This window comes from Pavona decussata, unplaced genomic scaffold (genome assembly GCF_977016875.1).
Source record: "Pavona decussata unplaced genomic scaffold, jaPavDecu1.1 SCAFFOLD_390, whole genome shotgun sequence".
Classification (NCBI taxonomy): Eukaryota; Metazoa; Cnidaria; class Anthozoa; order Scleractinia; family Agariciidae; genus Pavona; species Pavona decussata.
The window spans coordinates 732,328-740,240 of record NW_028145762.1 but is presented as its reverse complement, the minus strand read 5'-3'; the positions used below and the strand labels follow the sequence as shown (position 1 = coordinate 740,240).

General features: G+C 38.8%; 1 long non-coding RNA gene across 1 annotated transcript; it reads left to right on the top strand.

Annotated features, from left to right (window-relative positions):
• The first annotated feature begins 1,379 nt into the window (after positions 1-1,379).
• LOC146451397 (uncharacterized) lies at positions 1,380-6,285 on the top strand. Its single transcript, XR_014860046.1, has 3 exons — positions 1,380-1,705; positions 1,940-2,100; positions 5,934-6,285. It is a non-coding gene; the product is annotated as an uncharacterized LOC146451397 (long non-coding RNA).
• The last annotated feature ends 1,628 nt before the right edge of the window (positions 6,286-7,913 follow it).

Genomic DNA, 7,913 nt, shown 5'->3' with positions numbered 1-7,913 from the left:
AGAAATCAAGCTTGTTTGAGGTCAGTGACAGGAATGAGGTGAGTCACGGCAACAATGTAGAAACTTTGCACGCTGTTTCGTTATGTTAATTTGGTACACTTTAGGTTATGATTTCAATTCACAAAAAGAACAGAAAGGGGGTTTACAGTTGATAGTTGGTACAAATAGATGTTTCTAGCGGCTTATTTTAACAAAACAATGGAAGTTTAAACAATTCAAGTGTGCTTGTTGTTCATTTCAAATGGCCGATAGTGAAAATTTGCTCAGTTTAGAAATGTTTTATTTCTTAAAGTACGAAAGATCCCAAGAAATTGAAGTGGTAGAAACTGAAAGCTATCATAAGTTGTACCCCCAGGAGGTATTTCGTTGAGATTCTTTGCGTACCCCAGGTATTTGATTTAGTAGCGTAATGAATGTTGACATTTTTTGAGGTTTTGTTGACGAAAAATGTTGGATGTCCTTTTTATGAGTGGGGTACTAGGGCCTATCAATGTACAAAGTATGAGCGAATCGAATTTTGAGCTGTGTCCGGGATTTCTTTGGTTTATTTTACAGACAGTTACTCTTAACCCTCTAGTCCTACTATTGAGCGCTCTTGCCAACAGGCGTGCAACTGGTATATTTTTTTATTGTAATTTTTCGTTTCAAGCAATTAGTGCTGTAAATTATTTCTATTGTCCAATTTTTTTTACTTCTATTAATGTAACACCGTTATTGATTGTACTTATCGTTTATAATTACCGTTTATTATTATTGCTGTTTATTTGTATAAAAAAATACCATTAGCTAATCTGCTAAAAATAAAACGCTCAACCAGAACGTCGCTTCAAGACCAACTAAAGCAAATAAGATTAACCAGTCAAAAACAAAAGACTCGTTAGAAAGCCACAACATACATACAAAACCAAGTTATGCAAATAAAGAAATGAAGACTTCAAGTGTTTTTTTGGTCAACACAATAAGACATTAAACTGAACTATTATAATGTGAATTAACTATTGCTTACGTTCTCTTTAGTTGTGCGTCTTGAAGAGGTGTTCACAAAGATAGCTCCTCTGGACGCATTATCCGTCTTGTGTTCGTCTTATGCAAGACGAACTACGAGAGGGGTATTCAGTTCTTTCAGGTTCGTCTCAGACACGGTATGCATCTCAAGTATCCGAACGGTAATGTTTAATAACCGTGAAAAGCTGTATCTGTTAGGCAAAAGGGAGCCATGCCTGCGAGCCTAAAAGACATTTATGCAGTGGCATTAACTCAATGGTCGGGCCAAGATCCGCACACCGGTATGAGACATACAAATGGATTCAGTAACCATCACTCATCTTAACAAGCAGATGGTACACAGGGGTTCTAACAATAACACCAACTATTTTTCATGTTCATAGCGTATTATTTGTGACCTTGAGTAGGTCTTTGCATTGTATCGAAGTGGTTCAAAATGGGTGATGACGCCAAAAGGTAATTTTAGAGGACGTGCGGTTATCATTCTGTTTTTTTTTTTATTTATTTATTTATTTTTTTTTTATTTTGCTTAATTTTTTTTTCTGTAGGAGAATTCAGCTGGCGTCACTCACAAGCTTGCCTGAGGAATGCTAGCTTAGTCCATCTTCAAATCCAGGTTCTGTCCTCTGGCGTCACAGTAGTCAACCTGGATAAACATTCTCTGAAGAAGTTCCTTGCTAATCACAGTCAGTTCTTCCAGGTGAGAGAATCTCTTACTTTACTAACTTCTTTCATAGGTATCTTCGAGAGCTGACTTACTTTGCTCATATTGATATCCGGGCCTACGCAGGTACGAGGTAAACGGTCTGACCAATTGGAAGTTTAGATATTGAACCTTTTGGTGAGAATAGCCTTCGCTTGCAATGGATACTGGTGGTTATTTATAGGACGAATCATCTTAGTACTCACTGTCGGCTGTTTGTACTTCCTCCAGTCTCTTTTGGTTGCTGAAGCATATAAGAAGAAGCGTGACATTTCCATATGGGTAGACGGGGTGTATCATCAAGTGATTGTGAAAGGCAATTTCAACTATCTTCAGGATATGCGGTCCACCATGCCAGTCACCAACAATCTTTTTGTTGATGTCGCTAACAAGTGAGTGAAGTAAATTTTGTAGAAATCAAGATGTTGAAAGAGTGATTTTTAGATCTATTGTCGTAAATAAATGTTTTCGTTTATGTTGTGTTAGGCGTTGTTGCTCTGCTGTGCTGTGCTGTGGTGTTGTTTTGTTTTGGGCCATGCCAGAGAATGTTCGAGCATTTCATGAATTTTGTCGCAGGTTTCGGTGACAGTAGGTCTTTTGAGGTCACGCAGGATCCTTGCCTATCAATTACTTCCTAAAGGAATTCACTGAAGTTATGAATATGTGCAATTAGCATGGCCACTCCAAAACGTGTTCTCTTCATCTGGGCAATATTCTTCCTTGTTACTGCTACAATTAACGTCTCTCTATTACCAGTTCATAGCACTACAAGCTGTCCTTCATCTACCACTGATTTTTTTGGAATTTCGCTGGAGAAGAACAGCTTTAAGTCCAATTCCTATTTCATCCGACAATCAACAACAATATGGCGGACCAAACGCTTGCTTGTGATAGCAAAGGTTAGAAGAACACAGCGTGCATCTGCATTGTATTGTAACTCTACATTGACTTTTCGACCGCTACTCAAGCTGATCTTCGACATAGAACTCAATCCTGGTCCGAATGGTTCCCGCTTTAACTGCTCGATGAAGGCAAATACCAGAAACATCAACAACGTAAAGATTGCTCACCTTAATGTTCGCTCGCTGAAAAGCCGGGATCACTTTCTGCTTGTTAAAGAGACTATTTTATCAAACAAATTCGACGTGTTTACTATATCTGAATCTTGGCTAGATGCCACTGTTTCAGATTTGGAGATTGAAGTGCCTGGTTATAACATCTACAGGGTCGATCGAAGCAACAAGACTGGCGGCGGGATCTGTGCATATGTCTTGAATACCTATCGTACAGAACTAATGGGTGATATCTCTGACATTTCAACCACCGGTTTTCATCAGCTTTGGTTGAAAATACAGGTCAGGAATTTAAAGTCAATTATTATTTGCACTGTTTATAGACCTCCGGATACACCGCTAACCTGTTGGGAGAACGATTTAACAACAACTTTCAGTGATTTATGCGTTATCACTGGACAAGCCTGTGTACATAATGGGGGACTTAAACTGTAATCTTCTCAGCACCGAATGTAGAGAATCGAAATCTTTGACCAGTTTTTACGAGTCGTTTAATTTATCGCAATTAATTGCTGCTCCTACTAGAGTGACCGAATCGTCGCGGTCTCTTTTAGATGTTATTCTCGCTTCGCAAACCAAACAAGTTGTCAAGGCTGGTGTCATGGACAGCTCGATTAGTGACCATGACATGGTTTTTGCCGTCCTACATCTGAAGGTATCTCGACCTAAGACCACATATATTACAACTAGGAGTTTAAAGAACTACAATCCAGAAGCTTTTCAGTTTGATATGTCCAGTGCACCCTGGTCTGTTGTGGAAGTATTTGACGACGTTAATGACAAATTACACGCATTTGACCTGTTGTTCAATGAAATTCTCGATCATCACGCTCCGATTAGATCAATTAAAGTTCGTGGAAAACCAAATCCCTGCATAACGGAGGAGATACGTGAACTTATGAAATCTAGGAATGTCTGGCGCAAAACAGCTCGTAGAACTAATGATCCACATGCCTGGTCTACCTATAAAAACCTTAAACACCAAGTCAGGAAGTCAATCAGAGCAGCGGAGAGCGAATTCATTAAACATCAGATCCAAAACAACCCACGGAACACAAATTGTATTTGGAAGGCAATCCGACTCTGCATCCCTAAAAGATCAGTCTCCCCTAAAGTTTACAGCAAAGAGGACAAGATCGTGGCGGATACTTTCAATAATTTTTTTGCGTCAGTTGGAAAATCAACCAATTCCAAAATAGAATCTTTGGCTGAAGAGAACAACTTCGACTTGAATAACAGTATCTTTACTCCTAGAAGTTTTCCGACATCTGAGCAATTTACATTTCATTCTGTTGAATGTAAACAAGTCGAGGACATTATAAATGCAATGCCTTCTAATAAGGCTCCTGGGATTGATAAAGTGCCAACTCGAGTCATCAAAGACTGCCTGCCGATTATACTCCCTTTTGTTACATCAATCATCAATGCTTCTCTTTCATCTTCAACATTCCCAGGGATCTGGAAAACAGCCGAAATCACACCTATTCCCAAACAAGGCAATCACGAACTTCCTAACAATAATAGACCAATTTCGCTACTACCTGTGTTGTCAAAGGTCTGTGAGAGAGTCGCTTATAATCAGTTTGTCACCTATTTGACAACGAAGAAGAGGCTGACGACAAAACAAAACGGAAGCAAAAAATGGCACTCTACTGAAACATCATTACTTCGCACGACTGATGCATTTCTTAAAGGAATAGATCATAAGAAATTAACTGCCTGTGTTCTCCTAGATATGAGCAAAGCGTTTGATAGTGTCGACCACCAAATACTGTTACGAAAACTACAAGACGTTGGTGCTTCAACTAGTGTGCTACAATGGTTTAACAGCTATCTCACAAATAGATATCAAGTTGTACGAATTCACTCCACTGTTTCCAATCCAATACCGATTGAATATGGAGTACCTCAGGGCAGCATCCTGGGCCCCTTATTATTTAGTATATACGTTAATGATCTACCAGAAGCTCCACGGAATTGCTCTACTGAATGCTACGTAGACGATACAAAATTGTTTGTTTCTTTTCATTCACAAGACACCCAACGGATTGTTGAGGAGATGAACGAAGACCTCCTCGGGGTGCGCAACTGGTGCTTCAGAAATCGGCTATTACTAAATCCAGACAAGACGAAATTAATTGTTTTCGGGAGCCGACAGATGACTTCGAAGCTCCATGAGTTTCGTTTGTCTTTGTTGGGAAAGGACATCTTCCCTGTACAATCAGCCAAAGATCTCGGCGTGATTTTGGATTCGAACTTAACTTTTGATGATCATATTAAGACCACAGTATCGGAATGTATCGCACGCCTTGCGCAAATTAATCGTGTCAAACACTGTCTTGACAGAACGTCGTTGTTAACCGTGATAAACGCCTTAGTTTTCAGTAAGTTGTACTACTGCTCGAACGTCTGGGCAAATACCACAGAGAAAAATATACGGAAATTGCAGGCTGTGCAGAACTTCGCTTGTCGAATCGTTAGTGGCGCGAGAAAGTACGATCATGTAACTCCCCACTTGAAAAATTTGTCTTGGTTACCCGTTAAGGACGAACTATACTACCGCCAGGCTACCATGGCTTTTAAATGCATTTCCGGACACGCCCCCGAATATCTGACGTCCCAATTTATTACCCGCGAGCAAGTTACCAAGCGTACAACTAGGAGTGGCCAAAAGCTTAATGTACCTCTTTTTAAAACAGCCTCAGGTCAAAGAACATTTTATTATAGAACTGTTGGACTTTGGAACAATTTAGACCCCCTTTTTAAATCAAGCCGTTCTGTTCAAGTTTTTAAACGTACCTTAAAGAATAAGCTTTTAGACAATTTTGTAAATACTTCCTGAACTTCATTTATTTTTAGTATTTTTCTCGATTAGTAAGTTTAGATAATGTTGTAATTGTTTTTTTTAAATTTGATTAATTTTAATTGTGTAGTTATTAGTAACTTAAGTATTTAAATAATTGTTCCTGAAAAGCCCCATTGGGGAGGTAACAATAAAGTATGTATGTAAGATAACCGAGGTGCATCGTGACTTTCTCGGAGCGAGAAAGTCGTCAACAGTAGGCGTTTTTATGCTACAATGAAATACGACTTTGTACTACAAAGAAACGGTTACTTTGCAATTATTTATTTCAGCGTGTTTATTTCTTCAGGTACAAGAATGAAAATTCGCGCTCGTCCCAAGCGGCGGCCAACATAAAAAGACTCTTGAGATAGTGATGTACGCATGCGCTACAAACTGGCTACTGACCTGAACTTTCGTCACCTGAGCACCAGTATTCTTGACGGTGAAGGAGGTGCGTTGGTTCCGTAAAAAGGTGCGAGAGGAAATTGGAGACTTGAACAAAATACTTCCACATGAAAAGGTCAAAAGAAGAACAAAAGTGTTGTTGGTTGTCACTGTTTGAATGTAACACGTTAAGTGTTGGCTTCGACTGGGTGCATTCGGAGTAGTCGAGCAGTCGAACTTCTCTGTGCGACCACCTGTCAACGGCCACCACCTCTCTCAAACGACCGCCTGTCCATGAAACAGCTGTTTTCGCTCTAAAACAAAACATTTTTTGCGACTTGTTGTAACCGAACATTTCATTGCTTGTATTATGTCGAATTTCTTGTTCTCAATCGAACCACCATCTTTTTCAAAACACCGTTCATAAGTGACCAGCTGCTCACGTTTTGGCTTATCGCAGAGATATCCAACTGTATTACGGGATACTGGCACTGTTTTTAGCTGCCATTTTCTAGAGTGGACAAGAAATATTAGGTGCGACGGTAAGTAAACTGGAATTTGGTCAGCTTTGATCCTTTGTAACTCCAATCAAATTTGCCGGAATTGATACAGCTAATACTTCTTTTAAATGAAAATAGCATTTCTAAAAGAGTATGTTTTTAAATTTAACGAACCTATTTAGGTTATTAGGGCAGTAAACAAAGTTCTAAAACTTATATTTCATTAAACAAACTGCAAATTACTTTGAAAATATAAGTAAGATGAGAAAATTTTCAATCACAGTTTACGAAATTACTATTAAACGTTTTAACATTTCATTACATTACATTAACGTTACATTAAATATTGCTACGAAAAAAAATTGGAAATCCGCTAATAAGGAGTTACAGAGGATCCAGATTGACCAAAATCCCGAACTCGCCGATCAATGTCCTCGACCAGTCTGTTTGGTAAACTAAATGGCGCCGAAACTGTGCCCAACAGCCAAGCAGTTAAAATCAAATGTTCACTGAATTGTGCTGGAATTAGATTCAAAAACAAGCCTTAAAGCGATGACTGTAGTTTGATTCATTCAATCAGAGAAAAATTTTCTTTCACCGACACACAATGAGAAGAATGGCGCTGGACAGAACGCAGAATGAAGACAAGAGAATCTATGCAAATCTAAGCGTTTTCCGTAATACACAGCAAATGAACTGTAATTTTTGTTTACGTATTTTCCCGCGCTTTTTTTCCGACTGCATGATCTTTCCCGCATGCCACAAGCTGCAGGCTTTCATGCGTATGCTACTGGCTAAAATGTTGTGCTGGCGCTTGTCTGGTTGTTTTCTCACTACGTGTTTCTGCTTCTCGTATAGCTTTTCTCTGCTATTGACGTTGTTGCGAATTCACGGTTTAAATACGTGGTTTTGCTTTCACAACAGTCATCGGATCTACTATACCTGCCTTATGTTATTGAATTATTCAATGAGTAATTATTGGACGGAAAATTGGCCAAAGGGAATAATAAGGAATAAGTACAAAGATATGTCTCTTCTGTAATGAAGGGATAGTTATTAAAGGGATAATTTATTTTCAATAATAGTTGTATTTCAATTCAAATGTACTTTGATTAAAATAATGTTAATAAATGGAGCGCTGTGACTGTTTTATTCTCTTTCCTGAGGTTATTTGCGTAATAATAATTACAAAAAAAAAAAAAAAAAACAAAACAAGAAGGAAGGCCGAAGAGTGTGACAGCATGTTGTAATATATTTGGCAGCTTGTGAGGTGCTGGCCAATGATTCGGCTTGTTTCTTTAAGACTCTAATTCCGTGTCTTTTCAGCCCAACGAAGGAAATTCGATAAGAAACTCGTATAAACGTGCCGAGAGTAAGCAGGTGCAGCCTTGGCGAAAATTAAA